General features: G+C 47.8%; 1 long non-coding RNA gene across 1 annotated transcript in view; it reads left to right on the top strand.

The window, feature by feature from the left end:
* The window catches only part of LOC123767102 (uncharacterized), a 48,472-nt gene extending 33,040 nt beyond the window's left edge, over positions 1–15,432 (top strand). Inside the window, exon 2 of the long non-coding RNA XR_006773916.2 lies at positions 14,843–15,432. This is a non-coding gene — a long non-coding RNA (uncharacterized lncRNA). The remainder of the gene's footprint in view (positions 1–14,842) is intronic.
* Positions 15,433–26,685: the final 11,253 nt, after the last annotated feature.

Below are 26,685 nucleotides of genomic sequence, written 5' to 3'. Positions count from 1 at the left end.
GTTGCTCTTTGAGCCTTGGTGGTGGCAACGCTCTAACCCCGGGAGCCCCGGGGCTGCCCCGTTTTGGTTCGTGTTGGAACTTGGGGGTGTTGGTTGCTTCGGTTCCTTCCACGCCCTTGTCTTTCCCCTGGTCTCCCCTTCCTGCCTGCATCTGGTTCCTTACCGTCTGTAAGATCGGGGCGGGGTTTGATGGTGTTGAGACTCGGGCAGTCTCGGGGAATTCCCCTTCCAGGGTAGTGACGGGGGCATTGAGCCTGTTCCTCTAGCCGTGTTGTAAGAGTCTGCCAGTGGGCTCCCTTCCTTAGTGTTTTCGCGGCTGCCCCGGTTTTCTGGTACGGCCGGGGCTTTGACGGGACGGCTCGGCCCCGGGGCCTGTCGTGTCAGTTCCCGGGGCTGGGGAGGGGCTGACTTGGGGGGCCCTTGGCCCCGTAGGACCCCGCGGGGATTTTTTCTCCCCCTCTAGGCGGGGCTTGTGGTTACATGGAGTGGGGTCTTTCCTCCCCACTCGCCGTACGTGCTGTTGGGCGTCGGCCCCTCACCGGGCTCGGTTCCATGTCCTTTGAGTCGGTTGGTTCCGTCCTGTGGGGGGGGGATGCTTCCCCCCCCTATTTTTGGGATGGTGTCTTTGTCATGTTTCCCCGTTCTTGGGGTTCTACGTGACTTCTGGTCTCAGGTGCGCCTGCGTCTTTGTGTGCCTTTGGGACTAGTGTTGGCTTCTGTGTTCTCGAGGGTTCGGGCAGGTTTTCGCTACTTCCCACATTATTGGAACGTCTGTCGGCTCCTCGTCCGGGTCGCCGTTTTGGGCTACTTGTAGCCCGGTTGGGCTGCTTGTGGCCCTGTTGGGCTACTTGTGGCCCTGTTGGGCTACTTGTGGCCCTGTTGGGCTACTTGTGGCCCTGTTGGGCTACTTGTGGCCCTGTTGGGCTACTTGTGGCCCTGTTGGGCTACTTGTGGGCCGGTTGGGCTACTTGTGGGCCGGTTGGGCTACTTGTGGGCCGGTTGGGCTACTTGTGGGCCGGTTGGGCTACTTGTGGCCCGGTTGGGTACCTTTTTGGGCTCTGTCTTCGCTTCGTTGGCTGGTTTTGTTGTTCCTGCTTCCTCTTTTGGCTACTTTTCTAGTGCAGTAGTCCTGGTTGGCGCCTTCCCACAGAGAGGGTTGTGCGGTTCGGCCAGCGTGTCATGCGCATGTGCCGTGAAGTTTGTTTTGGTCTGGGCGGTGTGTTTCAGTGCTGGTGTTTTGCGCCCTTTTTTCTCGGGTGCTTCGCCTCTCACTCTTCTCCCTTGCTGCGGTATGTGCCCCTTATCTCCGGGGGGTGTCCTGGTTCCAGCTGTGGGGAGGACTCCGAGGTTTTCCCTGTGTCATGGGTGTAGGCCGCCTCCTTCGCCTCTACCCTGCTTTCCTGCGGGTCCGGCTCTGGCGTCTTCACCTGGCGGTGCTCCCAGGATCTTCTGGGCACAGTTGAGTCGTGTCACGTTCGTGCCTCTGTTTGACAGGCGAATTTCTGTGGTCTGGCATCTTTTGGCCGGGCGCTGGATGCGGAGATGTTTATATACCTGTCTTTATTTAGGTATATTTTTGTATGACTAAGACCGTTCGCACACCAGTGACTGTCCCTTTTTCAACCCTTCCAGTCCCACTCATGTGCATGTCCAACCCATGCTAGAGTCATTCAGGGGACCCACCTTTTTTGTGTTATAAGGTGTGTGGGTTGTGGTGCTGGTTATGTACTTACCTGGTAGGGCTCTCCTGGTTGTGCTTGCAGAGTTTGAGTTCTGGCTCTTGGGTTCTGCCTATCTGGAAGACCTTGCGGGATAGTACCAGTGGAGTGCAGTGGTGCTCTAGGCACAATCGGGGAACACTGTATAACCATCAGAGGTCTGCGGTTGTTACACGACCTACTTGCGAGCATACGCCATATTGCCAGTACGTCCGTGGACTTCCAGGGCACACTAGCCTGTTTTCGACTAGAAGTTCGGCCCATCCTGGTTGTGGGGGTATGTGGACCTGCGGGCCGCTCCAAGCAGCTGCCTGGTGGGCCACCCTCTGGCCGGTCTAGCCTAGCCTCAGGCCGGGCTTGGGGTGTAAATGAGCTTCCAGTACCCCATCCTGCAGGTATCGAGCGGGGTTCTCCGCCGTTGGTCACCTGGTGTGCAGGTTTCTGGGCCTGCTAGGTTCTGTCATGTCTCCGTTGGCCCTGTCTGGGGTCTGCCTGCTCCGTTCTCTGCCTTTGCAGAAGAGAGTTGCTCTTTACATGTTGCATGTTGCAGTGGTGCCTGTTGCTGTTGCTGCCTGTTGCTGCTGCTGCACGTGTGCATTGGTACCGTGTTTCGCGGTGGCCTGTCCTTGTTCCTGTATCCAGTTGTGGTGTGGCACTTTGCTGCTGTTTTGTGCCTAGGGTTTGCGTATGGGGGTTTGCTTGTTGTTTTTCGTGGTCTTCGGGTCCCTGGCTTGGCCCTCTCATGTGCGTGGGGTTTTTCTGTCCCTGCCTGCTTGTCCACCCCTAGTTGTTTTCCTGGGGTTTTTGTGCTTCAGCTCTTTCATCCTGCCTCTCCCCAGTCGCTTTCCTGGCATCTCCTTTGGTTGGTTTCCACCGCTTCATTTCCTTGTGCGTTCCCTTGTTTCCTCCTCTACCGCAGGGGTGTTCGGCGTGTGTTCCTTGGCTTCTTGGGCATTTTTTCGGCCTGTGTCCTGTGGTGTGCTTCTTTGTCTCGGTCTGTTGCAGTTGCTCGTACCCCTTGGTTCAGGTACTGTTCTGGCGGCAACCCTTCCGCCTTCTTTGGTTTCCTAGCTAGCCCTTCCAGTTGGTTTTTCGGGGTCTTGCGATGTCTCGCGTCGGACCCGTCGTTTTTGAACTCCTGGCGGGCTTGCTTGCTTTGGGGAGTTTTTCTGTTCGGCAGACGTTCCATCTCCTTGTGCCGCCTGGGTTCGGTGGTCGCGCCCGCGATCTTCCCGTGGCTCCGCCTTTTCCTGGGCTCGGAGGGGTCTTGTCGGGGCTGCTTACGTTCTGCCTCGCGATCTCGCCTACAGGTGGTGGTCGGGTGGCTTCGTGGTAGGTGTCCCACCTGCGTACTTCTCTTGGCGGCAGTATGGGGTATTTTGGCGGTCCTTCCTTTTCCTGTCCCTTCTTAGGTAGATACTCTTGTTAGCGTCGGCTTGGTTTTCTGGTGGGGGTTGGGGGCCGTCGTCTTGCCGCATACTGTCGCCTCTTTCGTGTGGCGCTGGCGGAATCGCTTCGGCTTGCTTTCGGTCATGGTGTTGCTTTTGCACCGTTAGTAAGCTGTCTCGTGCGTCGTTTCACCTCCGGCCTATTCATGCGCTGCTTGCACCGTCCTGGTCTCTGGTCAGCGTGCTCTGTCTTCTCCTCGGTTGGTAGGGCCCCTTCGGTTCCAGTTTGTTTTTTCGTCGGCTCTTTTTCCTTTTGGCATTTGCCTCTGGGGGTCGGGTCACTGAGTTTTCTTGCTCCTTTGGTTTTAGCGTTTTGGTTGTTCAGTGGCAAATGTCTCCATCTTTTCTGGCGCGGGGTGGGGCTGCTGCGTTCCGGAGGGGTTCATGTTTTGTTGATGCTTCGTTGGTCGGGCCGGGGGTGTGTTGTGTTTTGTGTTCAGTGGAGGCCTTCCGCTGTTGTTTGCGTGCCACGGCATCTGTGTCCAGGGCGCGTTTTGCGTTGATCCGGTTCTGTTCTTCCCGGTTCCCGGGTGATGGTGTCCCGGGTTGTCAGCCGTGTTCTTGCAGCTCAGCTGCCTGTGTTCTTCCCTCATGCCCGTGGCGTTCGTGGCTTCGTTGCTCTCGCTGCTGTCTGAGCGACGTGTCCTTGCGGTTATTTGGGAATGGATCTTTGGTGTTCGTACGGGGGCCTTGCTGCTCATTCTCGTGTTGTTCTCTGGACTTTTCGGGGCTGTGGCGCCTTGGGTTGGCGTTTGCTGCCGGTTGTCTCTCTTCCGTGAGGGGTGCATGGTGTCCGCCTCCCGGTTTCGTCCCTTTGACCTTCCTCTGTGGGTAGTTAACTCCGGGGAGCCGACGGGGCTCCCCCCAGAAAACCAGCATTAAATGTAATGAAACGCCATTTTCTGGGTGAGACCCGGAGGCTCCCCGGCAACCCTCCCTCCCTCCGGTCGGCGGTTTTTGCGTGTTTTGACATCCAGCCTCAAAACTGATGGGTGGATAGCCGGCGTGGGAGGTCTGGGGCTCCTCCTCCCCTCTCCTGGGGAGAGGGGGAGCTGCACAGACAGCGGCGCGGTGACGTGTGACGTCATACTAGTTTGCTTGTTTTCTGTTGGGGAGTTCTATCCACTAGTTCGGCTTTAGGTAGCAATTTAACCAGAATAGGGGTTTGTTTTGGAATGCTTACCTTTCTGGATGTTTGACCCGGTCGATGGCAGACATAGAATGCTTCCAACCACACGGGGGTTTCTATAGGCCATTGCTCCCCTTGCCTCTCTGAGGGGGGGCCAGGTTCTGGCCGTGGTCCCCGGTAGACCCTAGAACTCTATACACATGACTGATGCCAAAGTCTGACATTAGCATATCAGCCTGGTAAAGCTCTGGGGAGCCTCCGGGTCTCATCCAGAAAATGGCGTTTCATTACATTCAATGCTGGTTTTTTGTAAATAAGAGTTGGTATCTCCTCAAGGGCACTAGACTTGGTTTTAAGGGAAAGGATTATGTCAGTAACATCAGTGGAATTAGTAGGCATTAGGTACAGAGACTGTGGATAGTTATCTGTAAGATAGTCCTGAATATTAGTACTGGAAGATGGAATATCATTTGCAAGGGATGACCCAATGGAAGAGAAGAACCTATTGAACTCAAAAGCAGTATCAGAGGCTGAAAGCAGACCATCATTATTTGACAGGAGTATTGGTTTGTTATTTATAATCTTCTTTGATCCCAATATTTGTGAAATTGTGCTCCATGTTTTCTTAATGTTGCCCTTTGTTTGGGTAAATTTATCTTCGTAGTATTTAATTTTGGCTTTCCTAATTATTTTAGATAGCAATGATGAGTAATTCTTGGAAAATTCTTTGGAGACGATTCCTAACCTATACCTCTTCTCAAGGTCATGTTTTTTACTAATGGATTTAAGTATCCCCTTTGTAAGCCAAGGATTGTTTAGCCTTTTAGTTGTGACTTGTTTTGTTAGCATAGGACAGTGGGTGTTATAAAGGCTGAGAGTTTTTTGAAGAAATGATTGCACTGCTAGGTTGATGTCCCCTATGTTCCCTAATTCGGATTCCCTGTTGATATCAGCAGCAGCAGCTATAAAATTGCCTATAGCAGTTTCATTGTGCAGCCTAAAGCTTGTCTTCCTTGTCTCTAGAGGTGGTTTGTTAATGTTGGTTAGGAGAAATGTGGGGTAATGGTCTGTAGAGATTATCAATGATTATCCCTGAAGTAAGTGGAGAGGTTATGCTGGTTCAGATGTGATCGAGAGCTGTGGCAGTACTGTCAGTGATTCTAGTTGGTCTAGTGATTAAGGGTATGAGGAAGCAGGAATTCATACAGTTGAGGAAACTAGCATCAGGAAGGTTATCAGGCTCACAGAGGTCAATGTTAAAGTCCCCAGAAATAATTAAGTGGTTTTTGTTTAGTCTGGTCTCTAGTATAAGATTTCTAATTTCTAAGGTTAGAGTTAAAATCAGTCACATCAGTGTTAGGAATCCTGTAGACTGCTCCCACAGTCAGGACAGCATCGCTACCCTTGACTCTGAAATAGGCAAATATATACTCTCCATAAGGGTCTCTAGATTTAATTACTTTTAAGCAAGTCAGTTCATGGTGGTAGTAAAGAGAAGCACCACCACCTCTTTGTATAGGACGACAGTTGTGAATAGCTGATCGAGTAGTTAGGTATGTTGTAGAGTTGAGTAGTGTCCTCTTTTAACCGTTTCAGTAAACACAATAAAAGAGAATTTGTTGTCAACTGTTTGAATCAGTTGGCTTGGGTCATGGTGGCCCGTTTTTGTCTCTTGGGTGCTTGGGTTTTGGCCTGCTTCAGTGATTGGCTGGTTCAAGCTCCCATCCAGTCCCTGTATCTGCTAGCTAGGGGTCTGGTTTTTCTCCTGTTCGCTGAGCTTGAGTTCCTGGTGTCTTGGTGGAATTCCCAATTGATTCTGGCCTGTACTTTGACTAGGTTGGGCCTTGACTACTACTATTTCCTTTTTTGGGGGGAGGTGGGGGTGGGGGGGGGGGAAGTAAAGAGGATTGGGAGGCACAGGTGAAGGGAAAGTTTTCAAAGTAAATATAGTGTGAGTTATGATAGCAGGCAGGCTATCCACTTTACTGATACAATGTGTAGGTGTTGGCAGTAGCCGGCATAGCCGGCAGCCTTGTCCCGGCTACTATGCTGCTAGTGTTGGTTGTTTTTGGCTGAACCAGTCCAGGCAAAAGGCCAAGATTGTAAAAAAAAAGCCCCTTAGACTGGTCGAGGTGTGGGTACCTCTTTTCCTGTACCTCTTTTCCCCAGTCCAGCCGATACTTCAAGTCCTAGTGCAATTGGAGTCCTACAATTGTAAGGTGATCCTTCTGGCTCCTTGGTGGTTGGCTCAGTTTTGGTTTCTGGCGCTTCTTGCTTGGTGTCCGAACCCGGTCATTTTCTATGACTGCCTTTCCTGAGAGTCAGTCCGGCAACATGCAGTACCTCGCTGGTTTGATCTTAGCCTTCGCTCCTTGTGTCTGGTGGTTCTGACGTGAATGTATTGCCTTCTATCTGGTGATTGAGTGGTTTTGTTGAGGTGTTCCTCGGGGCAGCAATGTGTTGAGTGTACTTGCCTACCTACTTTGTGAAGGTTCTGGGGATCACCATTCCCATGGTCCAGTCTCTGACCAGGCTTTCGCCACTCTTTTTCTTCTTCTTTGCTGTCCTTTTTATCTGGTTCCTTCTCTTTTCTTTCTTAGTTTTTCTTGTTTGGCATCTGATGCCTCCTCTGTCACCTCATGTTCTTTATTCCTGCAGCACTGGTGCGTGCATTCAAGGTTGATACTTTCTCGGCTCTCTTTCACAGGCTGTTATGGGTGTTGTTCATCTTCTGCTTGAATTTGCATGTCTGATCTACATTTGGGCTTGACTCATGACCCACGTTTCTTCTTTTCTATTTTCAGCTCAGTGTTGGAGTCTCCTTCCGTTTGGCTTCATTATGGTTGCTGGTTCCCTAGCTTGGTGCTCTCCTCTGGCTATGGTTCTTGGCCTATGGTTCATCCTGTTGGGCTATTTCCTTGTTGCTGCCGGCCTCTACTTTTCTGGCTGAGATTGGGTCAGTTGGCCTCCGGAAGGGTCTTTACGTCTTTGGATTTGGTGGATTTGGTGCAGTTGGGGTGCCACACCTGATCTCGGGTGGTAGGTTCTGCCGTGTCCTTTGTGCCGCCAGTTCTGCCTCAGTGGTTGCCTTATGGGTTGCTCTGGTCTCCTGGGTCCCTGATTCTGGGGTTTTCCTTTTTAAATTGTCCTTGCCAACCTGAGGTCTTTCCTTGCACCCATGGGGTTCAGGCATTTTCCATTTTTTGGCTGGCCTCGCTTACTTGTTTTAGCTGCAGGGGTTTTGGAGGTCGTTGCAGGTGATGGCAGCCTGTATTTGGACAGTGTTCCCAAGCCTCATTGCCTCTGTGTGGCCTTGGGTCAGCTTTCTAGGCCGACGGCCTTGTCTTCGTTTTCATACCTGCAGTGCTCCCTCCTTCCGTATGTGTGCCATTTCTTCCTTCTTCCTGGGTAGTTAGCTTCAGGTAGCCACAAGTGGCTTTCCCCAGAAAACCAGCATTGAATATAATGAAACACCAATTTCTGGGTGAACCCCGGTGGCTCCCTGACACCCTCCCTTCCTCAGGAAGTCGGGTTCTTACATCATTCGTCAAACTGATTTTGGAGCAGCCTGAGAATCTTTGGTCTGCCCCCTTCCTCCCCTCAAACAAAGGGGAGGGGTGGGGTGATCGAGCGGGCACTGGGTTATAACATTTTTGGTCATTTGTTTACATAGTTTAGGGAGTTATATGGCTGTTTTCGAGTCTGCAGGTATTGAAAGCAGCCAACTGTGGATTTTGTCTTACTGACTTTCTGGGTGCTTACTTTGGTTGTGGCAGAAATGAATAACAATATATAAATGTCATAGCTCCTTGCACCTCTGTGAGGGGACCAGGTTCTTGCGCTGTCCTCAGTAGGTCAGAGAACTCCTCGACTGATGGCACCTACATTGGAGATGGCAGCTTTCAGGAGCCACTGGGCTCAGCCAGAAATTGGCATTTCATTACATTAAATATTGTTTTTCTGGGGGGAGCCCCTACGGCTCCTCGGAGCTTACTAGGCTGATATGCTAATGTCAGACTTTGGCATCAGTCATGTATATGAAGTTCTTAAGGGCCTACCGGGGACCACGAGCCAGAACCTGGCCCCCCTCTAGAGAGACAAGGGGAGCAATGGCCTATAGAAACCCCCGTGTAATTGGAAGCATTCTATGTCTGCCATTGACCAGGTTAGGCACCCAGAAAGGTAGGCATCCCAAAACAAACCCCTATTCTGGTGAAAATTGCAACCACAAGCCGAATGAGTGGATAGAACTCCCCAAACAAAAACGAGCAAACTAGTATGACGTCATCTGTCGTCCCGCCGCTGTCTGCGCAGCCCCCCACCCCCTTCCCGGGAGGGGGAAGGGGCAGCCCCAGATCTACCGCGTCGGTGATCCACACCCCAGTTCTTGAGGATGATGCTATCGGCTCAGTTGTGTGCTCTGGCTCCAGTATTTTTGCGGCGCTGTGCCTTGTGTGTGGCTGCTGTACTCCAGGGGTGCGAGAGCCAGGAGTTATTCCTCAGTACTCGGGCTGCATGTGCCTAGGTTTCCCTTCCCTAGGTGCCCTGTAAGTACTGCCATTGGAGCTTGGGGTTACCTTCCACAAGTTCCTTGGGGTCTGCCTCTGTGTGTCCGTTTTACTGCTCGGTTTCTCGGCCGCTCTTTGGGTACTTGGGGGGTTTTGTCTCCCCTAGTTAACCATAGGGTAAGAGGTAGTTTTCGCATTGGTAAGGGTGCAGGGTGCTGTGCAGCTAGTTGTCACCTATCACAGCGGCTGGCTCTGTTCCTTGGGGTACGTTGTCCTCTTGTGGGTTTTTTCTTTTTCTTTTTGCCTTGGTGGAGGGTTCTGCCCTATTTGCCACTGGTGTTTGGCCTCACCCTGATACTTGGTGGTGCCCCCTGCTTGGTTCCCATGAGTGTACACGTTCCTAGGGTTCAGCTTTAGACAGTTTGTTTGGTAGTTTTGGGCTGCCGGTTAGCAGTACCCTGCCTGGGTTTCCCTGAGCACGAGTCCTCTTCAAGTAAATGCTCAGGACCCTGGGAATCCCCTAGGGGACACTGTGGGGTCCGATGGATGTGACCCCGGAGGTCCCCTCTAGCTTTCGTGCGAGTTTGAGGGTTGTTCAGTCCCCTTGTCTCGGGGCGACCCTCACTGTTTTTGCCTCTGTCACGCAGCCTGTTAGGTTGGTGACACTTTCGACCCCGAGTCCTGTGAGTATTGTTGCTTGCTGGTGATTCAATTTACCCACTCTATGGATGATCATCTTCGGGTACAGGCTGCACAGGCATTGCATTCTAGGTTTCAGTTGTTGCAACGCTGCTAGGTTGGTTGCTCACCCGGATGCCCTGCGTCTTCCCCAGTTTTGCTTAACGAACTGGTCCCCCTCCCCTGCTTCCATGCCTCGAAAACATCTGAGGGTTTCTGAGTCAGGGCAGGGGTTAGTTGGTCTTGAGACTCGGGCAGCCTCGGGGGGATACCCCCTTCTGGTGTGGCAATGGAGCCATTCGAGTCTCATCTCTGGCCGAAGCCTCTGGGTCTGACCAGTGGGCCTCTTTCTATCCAGCTTCTATGGCTGCGCCGGCCTTGTCTAGTGGGATCGGTGCTTTGGGGGTAGGACTCGGCCCCAGGGTCCTGCAGAAGAGGACCCTGGGGCTGGGGAGGGGCTGACTTGGGGGCCTTGAGCCCCGCTGGACTCCACCTGGGTTTTTCTACCCTTACTGAGCGGGGCTTACTGTTACAAGGAAGTGGGGTTTTCTTTCCCCCCCCCCTCTGTGTATGAGTTGGATTTGGTGTCTGCCCCTCCCCTGGTTTCGGTTCCGTGTTCCCCCAGGTGCTTCGGCTCCGTCTTTCCGGAGGTTTTCGGCTTATCGCATCCAACCTGCTGTGGTGTGGGCGGCCCTTGCGGCAAACCTCCAGCGTGACCCGGATTATGCCTCGACAATGTATCCCTCGGCTTTCAAGTTTGGGACTTCGTTCCCTTTCTTGCTCCGTTACGAGGTTCCGGAGTCATCCTGGCTGGCGGAGTGTCCTGTCTTTTCCTTGGAGGCTTGGCACTCCTTCTGCCATTCCTGCACGCTTGAGTGGTGGGAGGCTTCGACGGTGCTTCAGGTTTTCATGGGGGGCGACCTTGAGCACCTCAATGAGTACTTGTTTGCTCCTGCCCTTTCCCGGGATGTTGGTGTCGTTCAACTCCATGTGCAGGTTCCCTTTCTTTTGGCGGCGCAGGTGGCGGAGGACTTGTGCGCTCAGGGCCTTTTGGTTGCGGCCTTGCGCTACTTTTCCCTTTTGGAGCTGTCTTCTGACTGGCTCATGGAGGATGTGGGGGTGCTTAGGGGTGTTCCTGGGCCTTGGCACCTTGGCCTCAGCGGCTCGCTCGTTGGCTGCCTTGCTGAATCTTTTCGTGCTAATCTTGCGGAATGCGGTGGCTCTGTTTTATGCCTCCCGGCTCGCGTGTCGGCAGACGGTGCTTGCCTCCTCTGTGGAATCCGTTTGGGCCTTGACTCTTAGGATGTCTTCCCCTTTTTGCCCTCTCTTGTTTGAGGCTTCAGCCGTTGCCGCAGTTTATTCAGGCTGCTTTGGCTTCTTGCTGTCCTATGTCAGACTTGCTGGTTCTCTGGGGGTTCCAGTGGTGGGCCTTCCCGGAAGGGTTGTGCCAAGGCTCGGGGTTCCTTTTGTCATGGTAGGCCACTGGTGTCAGGTTCGGGTTTGGCTCCTCCTTCGGACCTGCCTTCGTCTGGTCGGCGCGGTGTTCGCTCTGTGTGGGATTCTGGATCTCGTAAGGGGCACCAGCCCTTCGTGGTTCGCCCCATTGATGGGGCGATGGGGGGAAGGCTTGCGCTGTTTGCTCACGCCTAGTTCCACGATTTGTGGGCGTTTCGGGTCATTTCGCACGGCCTCCAGTGGCATTGGGTGGCCCCCTTCTCCTGCGGGGGGTTTGGGGTTGGTGGGGCAGGCTTTTTCCCCTGCACTCTGTTAGGTCATCTTGGAATGGGTTCGCTTGGGTGTGGTCAAAACGATGACGTCCCTCAGATGGGCTTCCCGTCTGTTTCCAGTCCAGAAATGGGACTGCGCGGACCTGCAGTTCATTCTGGACTTGTTCCATCTGAACCCCTGGGTTCATTGCCCCTCCTTTCGGATGACCACACTGTCCCAGGTTTGGCTCCTGTTGGAGCCGGGCGCTTGGATGGTGTCCCTGAACCTCTGGGACACTTATTGGCACGTCCTGATTCATCCGGGGTTCTGGGACTGGCTCGATTTTATTGTGGGGCTTCATGCTTACCGCTTTCGTTGTCTTCTGTTCGGTTTGAACCTGGCACCTCGTGTTTTCATGCACCTCACTTGGGTCGTGGTGACCCGTCTGCGTCTGTTAGGTGTTCGGGTGTTGGCCTACCTCGACGACTGTCTGGTTTGAGCTCCCAGCCAGTCCGCTTGTCTGCTAGCCAGGGATCTGGTTCTTTCTCAGCTTGCTAGGGTTCGGGTTCTTGGTGAACTGGAGGAAGTCCCATCTGGTTCCCTCCCAGGTTTCGGACCTGGCTGGGCCTTGTGTGGGACTCTTGGACCACTTCCTTGTCTCTTCCTCCGGAGTTTCTTCTGCGGTTCTGCTTGTGCCTGTTTCTGGGGGCTTCTGGATCACCCGGCGGTTGCTTAAGGGTCTGTGTGGGAGCCTGAACTTTGTGATGCTGGTCTTCCCGCCTGAGTCGGGTTTGGCTTCGTCGGCTGTTCTGGTTCCTTCGGGGACATCCATTCCGCCTCTCTCGCGATTGCTGGATTCAGACCCTAGGGTTGTTGTTGTTGTTAAAGATTCGCTACCTGGAACAAAAAGTTCCAAGTAACACGGGCTATGGTGCTAAACAGCTGACCCTAGGGGCTTTGCGTCGGTTGCGGCGTCGCCGGCTTCCTCCTTGGGTTTTCAGGGTTCAGTGCCTTGGTGCCTACCTGAGCCCTCGCTTCGATGTGTTCACGGACTGCATCGTCTCTCGGCTGGGGCTTTGTAACCAGTGTTCACCAGGCCGGCCAGAGTCAGTGGGGTCAGTCCTTCCGTCGAGCCCACAGCACTGTGCAGGAGTTCGCGGCAGTGTGGTTTACTCTTTGGAGGATTCGAGTTGCCCGCAGGTCGACGATCCGGCTCCATTCGGACTGTGTCCTGGTGGTTCATTGTCTGAACTGGGGGGGGGGGAGGTTCGATGCTGTCCTTGGCTCTTTGGTGTTTTGGTGCTGGTCGCTTCGGGTGACTCAGTCTGCTGAGTTCTCAGGGTTTGGCTCTCCTGGTAGTTCACGTGTGGAGAGTGTTCAACGTCTTGGCCGACGGCCTGTCTCGTTTCGTTTCCCTCTCCACGGAATGGACGGTCGACGCCGACTTCCTTCCGTTGGCTTTTCCAGATGTTTCGGACGCCCCGAGGTGGACCTCTTCGCGTCGGTGTGGTCGCGGTGCCTTCCCCTGTATGTGGCGTCCCTCTCCCGACTGCGAGACCATCGGGGTCGACGCCTTTTGGCAGGACTGGTCGAGGTGGGGTGTTCCTGTACCTCTTTCCCCCGGTTCAGCTGTTGCTCCAGGTACTGACTTGCATAGTGACGTACCAGGGGAGAGTTGTCCTCTTATCCCCTTGGTGGCCAGCCCAGCCGTGGTTTCAGGCGCTGCTTGTTCGGTATCTGAACCCGGAGGTTTTTCCATGGCTCCGCCTCTTCCAGCAGATCGGACCGGTACGTCACGTGGCTGGTTCGATCTTCTCCTCAAGTCTTCGCGTATGGTATTTTTGACTCGAGTTTATCATCATCTCTATGGTAATCAGGTGGCTTCCTTATTAGTGTCCCACCCGCGGGCTTCGTCTCGGTGGCAGTATGAAGTTTCCTGGCGGTTCTTCCAGTTCTTCTTACGTCTTCGTCGTTGTTCTTCGCTTCTGTTAGGGTGGTGTTGGGATCCTTTCTCTCTTGGTGGTTCTAGGACCATCATTCTTATGCCTAAGAAGGCATAAGAAGACCTGTTGCCTCGTATCGTGCGGCGCTGGCGGAGCCACTTCAGCTTGCTTTCGGTATTGATGTCACATCTGCGCCGTTTCGTAAGCTGTCTCAGGCGTTGTTTCACCTCTGGCCTGGTCATGCGCTGCCTGCTGCCAGTCCTGGTCATTGGACAGAGTGCTCTCTCTTCTTTTGTCTCCTCGTTTTGTTGTAACCCCTTCCGTTCCAGATTGTTTTTCGAAGGCTCTTTTCCTGTTGGCATTGGCCTCTGGGGGTCGGATGGGTAAGCTTCATGCTCTTCCTCCGGCGCAGAGGTTTCTGCTCCTTCGGTCGGGGTGATTAGGTTTGTTCGTCTGCAGCCTTCTCCTTCTTTACTGGCGAAGAATGAGACTGTTTCCGTTCCAGAGGGGTCCCTGGGTTGTTGATACTTGGTTGGTTCGGCCAGGGGTGCATCATGTTTTGTGTCTGGTTGCGGCTCTCCGCCGTTATTTGCGCACCACGGCTTCTGTGTCCGTGGATGCACTTTGGGTTGATCCGGTTTCCCTTTTTCCCTGTTCGAGGGTGCGGGTCTTCCAGGTTGTCTTCAGGATTATTAAGGCTAGCCAGCCTGCGGTTTATCCCCATGCCCATGACGTCTGCAAGTTTGCGGCTCTTGCTGCCGTCTTTGGCAATATGTCCTGGGCTGACATTCAGGCGCGGTGATTTTGGCATTCAAACAGGGTCCTGGCTGCTCGTTACCTTGTAAACTTTCCTGGGTCTGGTCGGGCCTGTGTCGCTTTGGGTCGGCAGATGCATCCAGTTGTCTCAACTTTGGGTTGAGGAGTGAGCAGCAACTGCCTCCCGGGTAAGTCCCTATTCTTTTCCTCTGTGGGTAGTTAGCTCCTGGGGAGTCATAGAGGCTTCCCCCAGAAAACCAGCATTGAATGTAATATAACGCCATTTTCTGGGTGGGTCCCGGAGGCTCCCCAGCATCCATCCCTCCCTCCCTCCCTCCGGTCAGCGTTTTTTTCACGTGTTTTTGACACGTGAAAACTCCTCAGTGTATCTGAGGAGTGTATCCTCCTCAGATACACTCCTCAGAACTGGGGAGTGTATCGCCGGCGCAGTAGGTCTGTGGCTGCGCAGACAGCGGCGCGACAACGGATGACATCATACTAGTTTGCTTGTTTTTGTTTGGGGAGTTCTTTCCACTTGTTCAGCTTTTGGTTGCAATTTTCACCAGAATAGGGGTTTGTTTTTGGACGCCTATCTTTCTGGGTGCCTAACCCGGTCGATGGCAGACATTGAATGCTTCCAATTACACGGGGGTTTCTATAGGCCATTGCTCCCCTTGCCTCTCTAGAGGGGGCCAGGTTCTGGCTCGTGGTCCCCGGTAGGCCCTTAAGAACTCAATACACATGACTGATGCCAAAGTCTGACATTAGCATATCAGCCTAGTTAGCTCCGGGGAGCCTCCAGGACGCCACCCAGAAAATGGCGTTTCATTACATTCAAAGCTGGTTTTTTGCCAAATGTTAATTTGAAATCATACGATATTGTGTGGTCTCTGCATATAGCTTGTGACATTTTTCTTATTGACTAATGAAAAATGCATGAATTTTGTTTTTACAGCAATGATGAGAAATTCCTTACAAGCTTGAGAAGTATTTTTGGAGAAATATGGCAACTTATTGATGCACTCCCATGGGGTCGTAATGCTGAACTTTTTTTTAACTTAAGTGGATGGTGCTGCTTGAGTTGTGATAGCTGTGGTAGCTATGATGACCTGGATACTTTTGTGATAGTGCAGTTCAGTATACTGTGGTGATAAATGAAGAACTAACTCAAGTGAAGTGTTAATATTGATATTGTACCAATAACAAATGTCATTTGATTTAAAGAATAGCATTGTAGACTATGAAGAGAGCAGTATTTGGATTTATGATGACAACATCATTTTTGTTTTAAACGTATTAAGGATGTAAACAGTGGTGATTATGACATAGCAGAAGTGTTGAGTTAATGTAATTATCTTGCTAAATGGGGCCAGTTGCATGAAAATCTGAGTTGTATACAATGCTGTAAAATCTAAATATGAAACGGTGTGAGAGTTGTAATAGCACTTAATAATATGTGATGATTAGCAACAGTATTTTTAGCTACTGAAAAACACCAAGAAACAATTATAGTTTGTTTTCTTTATTATAGACTTGCCTACTTATGATACTTGTTTTATTGTGACTATTACCTCACTCGTAATGCAAGTACCAAAAATGTGTGTAAGTTTAATAGAAGTCTAAAAAGAAAAGAAAAATGAGTACAAGGATATTATTATTATTATTATTATTATTATTATTATTATTATTATTATTATTATTATTATTACAGTATTGAGAAAATCCACAGGAGCCATGATGAAGATTCGAATCTATGCGCTAGGTATTCCCAGATGCATGCTCTAAATGATTATGCCACGACATGGTCAAAACTTTTGACCATGTCGACATAGGGAATACCCAGTGCATAGGTTCGAGTTCTCAACACAGATCCTGTGGATTTACTCATTGATATATCACAATACTGTACTATAATGTGATTTATGTGTATTATTATTATTGTTAAGTGGAGCATCAGGAAGATTGAAATCATGCTACAATTTGAGAGGTTTAAGAATAATTGTAAGTCGGATTTAAAATAGCAAAAAAAAATAGTTGATAAATGAAATATCAGGAAGAATATGAGCATGTAACTATTGTAACAGTCACAGTAAGCTGGGGGAAAAAGAAATAGCCTAAGCTACTCTATCCCTTTGAGATGTATTTTTTCCTGTCTCAATAAATATACTTAACTTGAACACAGTAAGCTAACAATAAAACAAGAGATATATAAAAGAAAGAAAATGACTAGGAATAAGGGTGACCAGGAGGGCAGTTTTGCCTTCAGCAAGTGGACGGGGAGGAAGAGCTATATGAGCCTAACACACCATGTCTTTGATGAGGGTATACATATAGTACTGAACAGGTGATCAGTTTCTTAGATTAAGGACCTGCCCGAAACACTGCACGTACTAGTGGCTTTACAAGAATGTAATTACTATGCTATGTATCCTCACAATCCCAATGTACCTTATTGTATATATATAAATAAATAAATAATAAATAAATGTGCACCAAATGAAATACTGTACTATACCAGGAAAAATCACATGACACTATTCGTGAACATTTTCCGGAAGAATGAAATGCTTGAAAGAAGACTGGCTTGAGAAAAAACTGCCAGGAATTCTAAAGTTCATCAGGGAGAATGACAAAGCTCCGAATGATGCTAATCATGTATTGTAGGATAAAAGCTGTACAGTATATGGAAAAAAAAGAGAGGAAATTTCTTGATTGGTTACTTTGTTAAATTAAGTACAGAATGCTGCTATATAGCATAACTAATTTTGTTCCATAGCTTATCATACACCTGTGATTTCCTGATCCTTCCCTTCCTTCCTTCCTGACCTTTCTGGTACTTACTGTATTTTCTTTAAAAGGCAATAACCATTTTAATGCTACAGTGACTACACTGAACGTTAGGTGGTCAGTGTTTTAATTTCTCTGCCCAATGAAAGTGGGACATTGGGGTAATAATCATATATGTTATATTTTAATTACAGATTAATATAAAAGTACCATTTCAGTTTTTCTTGTTGGAACAAGATCTGCATGGAAAGAGAGAGTACTACATGAAAAAGGTAGCGTTGTAATACTACCAAGAGAAAATAAGCCATGCCAAATGTTTAAGGAGAAGAAATGTAATGTCATGTATTAATAGTAACAACAAGACTTTAGGGCAATGTCAAATAACCTAACTGGCACTGGGCTTCTGTCTGAATTCTCTATTAATAAGAAGTTTACAATGGTTTCAAGTGTATGGGAAGATAATATAAAGGCTATAGGTTAAGGGATAAGTTTAATGTCAGGTGGAACAAACAAAATATGTCAGTCATAGCAGCAGTGATATTAAGAAAATTATGTTAGGAGAAGCAACACAAAAAGTTTAGATATAATAGTTGTAATAGTCTTAATAAAAGATTACCTCTGAAAACTAACTAGAGAAAACTGAAAGAGAATGTTTTCAATGAAAACAGCAAAATGAGAAATATTGTATTTCTACAATATTTTGTATTTTTAATACTACTATTAAAAAGTAGTATTTTACTATCATCTGTTCTCATGTCAGGTATATATGAGATGAGCTGGTTGGGGGGATTTAAACCCAAAAGTGAGCTCTGGTTGTTGCATCAGACTGTTACTTGTGTACAGGCGGACAGCGTCCCCAACCACTCCCAGACAGAACAGTCAACCTCGGCAGCCACACTCCCGCTACTGTCGGTTGACCAGCAATGGACCCTGGAGTGCTTGCAGTTTACCTAGGAGATTCCCCCCCTCCCAGTTCAGCTCGTTGATGCCGTGAGGGGGGCTTAGTGGGCGGCTGCCAGAGTGTGATGCTCCTTGAGACAGTCCTCTGTCCTTTTGTGGCCTTGTGCTCCTGCTGCTGTCCTCTCTAATTGTGCTGAACGACTTTTCCTTTTCCTTGTGTTTTGTTTTTCTATCCCCTCTTCTTTTATCTGCTTGTCATTTCCTGCCGACCTATTGCTTGTTTTGGTTATTCCTTTGGACTTCTTCTATTTTGACGCCCATATGCTTGAGGAGGCATACTCTTGCACCCGTAGAACTGTAGTACCCAACGTCTCGAGCGCAGGGAACCTTTTATTGTCAATCCCCCTTTCATCACTGAACCCGATCTCAACGGAGACTGACGGATCTTAAGGTGGCGTTTGTGGGACGTATACTCACGACGCACCCCTAGGGGGCCCCGGCATGATCGGCGATAGCTTCCTGTTGGGTGTCCTGCCTCTAATTGTAGCCCCATGGTGGGCATGGGGGCACATTCGTGGATGAATTTATCACTCTTCATCTGTAAGTTATTGAATGTTTCTGTTGTACCCTCTCAGACTCAGAGTGGGCGACCAAGCCCCCGAGTCAGCCTGTATTGGAAGACCGGGCTCTGTAGCCCCCGCTGCGTTGGGCCCCGACCTTGCTCCTCCTTTGATCCTCTTGATTTCTTCCCCCAGCTCCCCTCCCTCCTCTGTGGTTGGGTCGAGCCTCAAGCCCCCAGTGGTGACCTCTTCGTCCCCTGGTGCAGCTAAGTCTCTCGTTGTGACTAACTACTGCGCCTTTTAACCCCTCTCTCTCTGGGGGTTCTCAACGCCGTCCGCGCCACGGCCGCACTCGCTCGATTCCTTCCCGTACTGATGCGTATCAGGCCTTGTTTGGTCCCGCTTCATGGGCCAAATACTTTGATCTCCTCCCTCTTGATTCTGCGCCTCCTGACGATTTCTCCCTCCATCGGTATCTTGTTGATTCCGTGGATGCCTCTGTTACCTTCAACCCCACTCGTCTCGGTAAACGTGTCGTTGCTGCTCCTTCTCAGGATGCAGCTTCCCGCTTGGCTGCCTTATCCTGCCTTGGCGAGATCCCTGTTCAGGTCTCAAAGAACGCTCGGTTGACTGCCAGTGTTGGCACTATTCTCCTCCTGCCCCATGTTGCGACCGGTGTTCTGAATCTGCAGGACTGCCACGATGATATTCGGCATATCCTTGATGCCCAAGGCCATTCTGTCCTCTAAGTAGACTCATTTACTTGTTCCCCTCGTGGTCGTCGCCGTCAACCCCTTCGGGTTGCGAAGATTACCTTTGATGGTAGGACCCTTCCACCCTCTGTCATTCTTGCTGGTGCCAGGTGCTCTGTCCAGGAGTACATTCCTTCTCCTAGGCTCTATAACAAGTGCTGGAGGTTTGGGCATGGTGCCCTCCGCTGCTCTGAGACTGTCTCTCTCTGTCCATTGTGTGGGGGCGAAGGTCACTCTAAGTCGGAGTGCACTTCTCTCCAGGTTCGCTGCCTCAACTGAGGTGAGGCCCATCCTACCTTCTCCCGTGCCTGTATCCATTACAAGCTTGAGGCAGCCATCCTCACCTTGAAGCACCGGGAGCGTTTATCTTTTCCTGAGGCGAGGTGCCAGGTTCGCCGGCTCCCGCCTTATGCTAACGTCTCTTATGCTCGCGTGTTGCGCTCTTCCTCTCCTCATCCTTCCCACCTTCCTCAGACTCGCAACTGTTTCTGGGCCTTGGACCATGATACACCCACTAGCTGCCTCTCCTCTGTTCCTTTGAGTTCTGTCCTGCAGGGTCCCCCTCCTGGTCCTCTGTCTGGGGTTCCCCTTCTTTCTACCCGGTATGTCATGTCTCCTGTGTCTTCTTCCTTGTCTCTCTCCGATCCTCCTTCCCATCCTTCTCCTCCATCTCTTGACTCTCCCCGCCGCCTGTCGGTGCGGGCTGATGTCTATCGCTCTCCTAACGGCCGTCGTGTGTGCTCTCGTTCAGCTTCTAATGTTGAGACGCTGGAATCCGTTGCCTGGTACTTAGTTACTGGGATGCCGGTCTCTTTAAGTCAGAAGCGTAAGCCTGGCTCCTCTCCTTCCTCCTCCCTGGCAGGTAAGAAGGCTTCGCTTTCTTCCTCGACCCCTACTATTGACTCTCTCGCTCCTTCACCTCCCATTTCGGTGGTTGCGCCCCCTGTTCCTGCTATGGAGGTTTCATTGGCCCCCGCTTCCCTCTCGGTTGATGCCCTTGCTGAGGTGTGCTCCCCTCTTTCTACTCCCCCTCTTCCTGCGGCTGTCCTTGACTGCTCCTCTCGGTTGTCTCCTCGTCCTTCTTTTTCCTCCTCCGGACCCCGCCCGTCCACCTCTGGTCTGTTCTCCCGCTTCCTTCCCTCCGTCTTTGCTCAGTTTACCCATGCCCCCTAACCCTGACTTTGCTGACCCTGATCCCGACCCTGATCTTCTTTAACGTGCTATGTTGCTCTTTCACCTTTGTTTCTTCCTTGTTCTCTGCTGTTGTCCTTTCTCTTCTCGTCGATGTCTATTCTATTCAATGGAACGTTCGAGGTTATTACGCCAATTTCCTTCAACTCCAACTTCTGATTTCGCGGTTTTTGCCCTTTTGTGTCTGTCTCCAGGAGCCGATGCTTGGTGCTCGTCCTGGTCACTTTCGTGGCTATTCCTTTCTCTCTCCCCTAAAAAAAAAAAAAAAAAAAAAAAAAAAAAAAAAAAAAATCTCTCCCCCCTCCCCGAGCTGTTGCTGGGGCTCCTAATTCTTCTGCTCTCTTGATTCGCTCTGATGTTCCCTTTGTTCCCTTACTTTTTCCTTCACCTCTCCAGTGTTCTGCTGCTCGTATCTTTGTAGGGAAATGGTACACAGTGTGTTCCATTTATCTCCCCCCCGAGTGTCCCGCTGTCTCTTCCTGATCTGAAACACCTACTGGACTCCTTGCCGGAGCCTGTGCTCCTACTGGGTGATTTCAATTGTCGTCATTCCCTTTGGGGTGATGTTCTGACGAACACCCGAGGTCGCCTTCTTGAGCCGTTTCTCCTCTCTTCTTCCCTGTCTCTTCTGAATTCTGGTGAGCCCACTCATTTGGACTTTCGGACTCGCACCCTTTCCTGTCTTGATTTTTTTTTTTTTTTTTTTTTTTTTTTTTTTTTTTTTTGAGATATATACAAGAGTTGTTACATTCTTGTACAGCCACTAGTACGCGTAGCGTTTCGGGCAAGTCCTTAATCCTATGGTCCCTGGAATACGATCCCCTGCCCCGAAGAATCGTTTTTTCATCCAAGTACACATTTTACTGTTGCGTTAAACAGAGGCTACAGTTAAGGAATTGCGCCCAGTAAATCCTCCCCGGCCAGGATACGAACCCATGACATAGCGCTCGCGGAACGCCAGGCGAGTGTCTTACCACTACACCACGGAGACTGCTTTTCTTTCTCTTTGCTCGTCTTCTCTTTACTTAGACTTCACGTGGCAGGTTCTTGATGACCTCCATGGCAGTGACCATTTCCCTATCCTTGTTACCTTTTTCTCTTTTCACCCTCCCCTCTCCTTCCCTAGGTGGCAGTTTGCTAAAGCGGACTGGAACCTCTTTACCTTCAGGGCTGCTCTCTCTGACCCCTCCCTTCTGCCTCTCCCTCGCTCTCTCCTCCTTTTTCATGACACTGTCTTCAACGCTGCCCTCCGCTCTATTCCTCACTCTTCCTCTCGGGTCCACGGAAGTGCGTTCCTTGGTGGAATGCAGATTCCGAATGCAGAGCCCTGTTGCATAAGCAACAGGGCTCCATTAAGGAACATATAATCTCTTCCCACAACCGAACCATCGCCAGAGAAATCCTAGTAAACAACACAGAAATCATCGATAGATACAGCGATAGCAGGCGGCTTGACGTTTGCGAGGCACTACACATCAAGAAGTCAACACCAGCAATCAACAGCCAATTATTGCACAACTATATTCTACCCACCTCAAGAATCCGCTCCAATATAGAAGCATCAAGAAATATGGACCAATAGGCTTTCTACAAACACTTCTATTCAATATCCATTGTTTCGTGTTCTGTCTTGTGTTGATGAAATTAATACCCTATTAATACTCTTGTCCTGTCTTGTGTTGATGAAATTAATACCCTATTAATGCCACATCTTGTTCTGTCTTGTGTTAATGCCACATCACCCCTTCCACCTCACTCAAATGTAGATATAAAATCGGAGATGCGTAAGTTCTATTCAGTTGTGTATTTGTGAACTAAAGTCTTTGAAAATGTAATAAGTTTTACGAAACGCGCTCGTGTCGCGTCAGACTAGAAATAAAAATGAATTTTGGAGAATTGATTTTTGATTTACCTCCAACAGTGAAAAGAAATGTACGAAAGATTGAGAAAATTCGTGTTAGAATTATTAATCTTACTTTTTCGGTCATATTTAATAATATATGTCTACAGGAAAGACTGCTACCAAAATATACTATTATTTATATATATATATATATATATATATATATATATATATATATATATATATATATATATATATATATATATATATATATATATATATAAATATATATATATATACATACATACATACATACATACATACATATATACATACATACATACATATATACATACATACATACATATATACATACATACATACATATATACATACATACATACATATACATATACATACATACATATACATACACACACACACACACACAAACACACACACACACACACACAAAAAAAAAAAAAAAATTAATGAGTGTAATTGGACAGAATTGTTGCTAGGCAGGGAAGTAAATGAAATGTATGCCAAATTTTTAAAACTATAGGAGGAAGGCACACAAACATTCATACCAAAACAGAGATGCAGGACCAGAAAACAGGATTGGTTCGACAGAAATTGTGAGAGGGCAAGAGACCAAAAGACACAAAAATGGAATCAGTATAGGAAGAGGCCAAACCCCCAAACATACCAGCGATACAAAGATGCGAGAAACAATTATACAGCAGTAAGGAGAGAGGCAGAAAGAAATTTTGAAAAAGGGATAGCAGATAAATGTAAAACAGAACCGGGCCTATTCTACAAATTCATAAACAACAAATTGCAGGTAAAGGATAATATCCAGAGGTTGGAAATGGGAAACAGATTCACGGAAAATGAAAAGGAAATGTGTGAAACATTAAATGAAAAGTTCCAAAGTGTGTTTGTACAAAATGAAATCTTCAGAGAACCAGACACAATAAGAATTCCAGAGAACAACATAGAGCGGATAGAGGTGTCTAGAGATGAAGTGGAAAATATGCTAAAGGAGCTCGGGAGGAACAAAGCAGCTGGCCCAGATGGCGTTTCACCATGGGTTCTGAGAGAATGTGCATCTGAGCTCAGCATTCCACTTCACCTGATCTTTCAGGCATCCCTGTGTACAGGAATCGTAGCAGACGTGTGGAAACAGGCTAACATAGTTCCAATCTACAAAAGTGGCAGCAGGGAAGACCCCCTCAATTATAGATCTGTATCATTGACAAGTGTAATAGTGAAAGTATTGGAAAAGCTAATCAAAACTAAATGGGTAGAACACCTGGAGAGAAATGATATAATATCAGACAGACAGTATGGTTTTCGATCAGGAAGATCCTGTGTATCGAATTTACTCAGTTTCTATGATCGGGCCACAGAGATATTACAGGAAAGAGATGGCTGGGTTGACTGCATCTATCTGGACCTAAAAAAGGCTTTCGACAGAGTTCCACATAAGAGGTTGTTCTGGAAACTGGAAAATATTGGAGGGGTGACAGGTAAGCTTCTATCATGGATGAAAAATTTTCTGACTGATAGAAAAATGAGGGCAGTAATCAGAGGCAATGTATCGGAATGGAGAAATGTCACAAGTGGAGTACCACAGGGTTCAGTTCTTGCACCAGTGATGTTTATTGTGTACATAAATGATCTACCAGTTGGTATACAGAATTATATGAACATGTTTGCTGATGATGCTAAGATAATAGGAAGGATAAGAAATTTAGATGATTGTCATGCCCTTCAAGAAGACCTGGACAAAATAAGTATATGGAGCACCACTTGGCAAATGGAATTTAATGTTAATAAATGTCATGTTATGGAATGTGGAATAGGAGAACATAGACCCCACACAACCTATATATTATGTGAGAAATCTTTAAAGAATTCTGATAAAGAAAGAGATCTAGGAGTGGTTCTAGATAGAAAACTATCACCTGAGGACCACATTAAGAATATTGTGCAAGGAGCCTATGCAATGCTTTCTAACTTCAGAATTGCATTTAAATACATGGATGGCGATATACTAAAGAAATTGTTCATGACTTTTGTTAGGCCAAAGCTAGAATATGCAGCTGTTGTGTGGTGCCCATATCTTAAGAAGCACATCAACAAACTGGAAAAGGTGCAAAGACATGCTACTAAGTGGCTCCCAGAACTGAAGGGCAAGAGCTACGAGGAGAGGTTAGAAGCATTAAATATGCCAAAACTAGAAGACAGAAGAAAAAGAGGTGATATGATCACTACGTACAAAATAGTAACAGGAATTGATAAAATCGACAGGGAAGACTTCCTGAGACCTGGAACTTCAAGAACAAGAGGCCATAGATTTAAACTAGCTAAACACAGATGCCGAAGAAATATAAGAAAATTCACCTTCGCAAATAGAGTGGTAGACGGTTGGAACAAGTTAAGTGAGAAGGTGGTGGAGGCCAAGACCGTCAGTAGTTTCAAAGCGTTATATGACAAAGAGTGCTGGGAAGATGGGACACCACGAGCGTAGCTCTCATCCTGTAACTACACTTAGGTAATTACACACACACACAAGAAGGAACATTGGGATTGTGAGGATACATAGCATAGTAATAACTTTCTTGTAAAGCCACTAGTACAGGCAGGTTCTTAATCTAAGAAACTTATAAGTAGGTAAATACTTGCAAAATTTATAAAAATGATAACAGTTACATAGCATGAAAAAAAAATAAAAGATGAGAAAAAAATTGTAGGTATATTAAAGCACATAGGTAGCTCAGAATGATTGCAATGACAGCTTGAATGGTGGTTTAACAAAACTTAGCAGGCACAATATAGCATATGGCTAGCACATAAAAGAAGACAGCAATGAACATAATCAGATTCAGATTCAGATTCAGATGTTTATTCAGGTAAGGTATATACATACAAGTGATGTTACATTAATGGATTGATATATAGATAGAGCTAGTACATACAATGCCTAAAGCCACTATTACGCAATGCGTTTCGGGCAAGAAAAACATTAATATCTAGAACTTAATACTAATTGAGCATAAAGAATAAAAGATGTTGAGAACAAATACAAATAAAGATAAAAAAAAAGGGGGAACATGACTGAAAAAGCAGCACAAATACAATAGGTTGACAAACAGTGTTGATTAAAAAAAAAAGAAAAAAAAAGAAAATAACAGACATGGGTTGACAATAGAGGAGTGAGGTAGATTACAGGGAATTTATTAGGTAGTGTTTAGTTTTTATCTTAAACTGGTTGAAAGAGGTACAGTCTTTAACATGGTTGGGAAGGTCATTCCACATTCTGGGCCCCTTGATTTGCAGAGCATTTCTAGTTTGATTAAGACGTACTCTAGGAATATCAAAACTGTATTTATTTCTGGTGTGGTGCTCATGGGTTCTGTTACAACCTTCTATGAAGCTTTTAAGATCAGGATTGGCATTATAGTTTAGCGTTTTATATATGTATAATACACATGAGAGAATGTGCAGTGACTTAATATCTAACATATTAAGAGATTTGAGTAGGGGTACCGAGTGATGTCTGGGGCCAGAGTTGGATATTGTTCTAATAGCGGCTTTGTGTTGGGTAATTAGAGGACGTAAGTGATTTTGGGTAGTAGAACCCCAAGCACAAATACCATAGTTGAGATAAGGATAGATAAGGGAGTAATAGAGAGTCACCAGAGCAGGGCGTGGTACATAATATCTGATCTTAGAAAGAATGCCCACAGTTTTTGAAACTTTTTTTGATATATTTAGAATGTGTCCCTGGAAATTCAGCTTGTGGTCAATGAGAATGCCAAGGAATTTGCCATCTAATTTGTTACAAATTTGGGTATTGTTTATTTTGAGATTTATAAGACTAGAGGATTTATTGCCAAACAGAATATAGAAGGTTTTGTCAATGTTAAGGGTGAGTTTGTTGGCAGTTAGCCAAAGATGGACTTTATTTAGCTCAGTATTTACTGTGGCATTTAGAGCAAGAGGGTCAGGACTGGAGTAAATGAAGGTTGTGTCGTCAGCAAATAGAATTGGTTTGAGGTGTTGGGAGGCATTTGGAAGGTCATTAATGTAGATGAGAAAGAGGAGAGGGCCAAGTATGCTGCCCTGAGGAACACCAATGTTGATGGGTAGGGTGGGAGAAATTGTATTATTCACAGAAACATATTGGAGCCTGTCAGTAAGGTAGGACTCGAGGTATTGTAGGGAGTGTCCTCTGACTCCATAATGATGTAATTTAAGAAGAAGGTTTTGGTGGTTGACAGTATCAAAAGCTTTACGCAGGTCCACAAATAACCCAACAGAGAACTCATTTTTATCAAGAGCTGAATGAATCGAGTTAAGCATACTAATAAGTGCATCGTTAGTGCTTTTTTTGGGTCTGAAGCCATATTGGCAAGGGCTAAGTATATTGAGTTTGGCTAGATATGAGTAAAGCTGCTTGTATATAAGTTTTTCAAAAATTTTTGACAAGTTTGGCAGGATTGATATAGGTCTGTAGTTGTTAACATCTGTGGGGTCACCACATTTGTGGACAGGCGTTACTCTCGCTTTTTTTAGAATATCTGGAAAGGTTTGGAGTTCAAGTGACTTGTTGAAGAGCAAAGCAATAGCAGGGGCTAAAGATCTGGAGGCTTTTTTGTAAATTAAAGTTGGTATCTCCTCAAGGGCACCAGACTTGGTTTTAAGGGAAAGTATTATCTCATTGACGTCAGTGGAGTTAATAGGCTTTAGGTACAGA

This window comes from Procambarus clarkii, chromosome 53, assembly GCF_040958095.1.
Source record: "Procambarus clarkii isolate CNS0578487 chromosome 53, FALCON_Pclarkii_2.0, whole genome shotgun sequence".
Classification (NCBI taxonomy): domain Eukaryota; kingdom Metazoa; phylum Arthropoda; class Malacostraca; order Decapoda; family Cambaridae; genus Procambarus; species Procambarus clarkii.
This window is presented reverse-complemented; position numbering and strand designations above follow the sequence as displayed.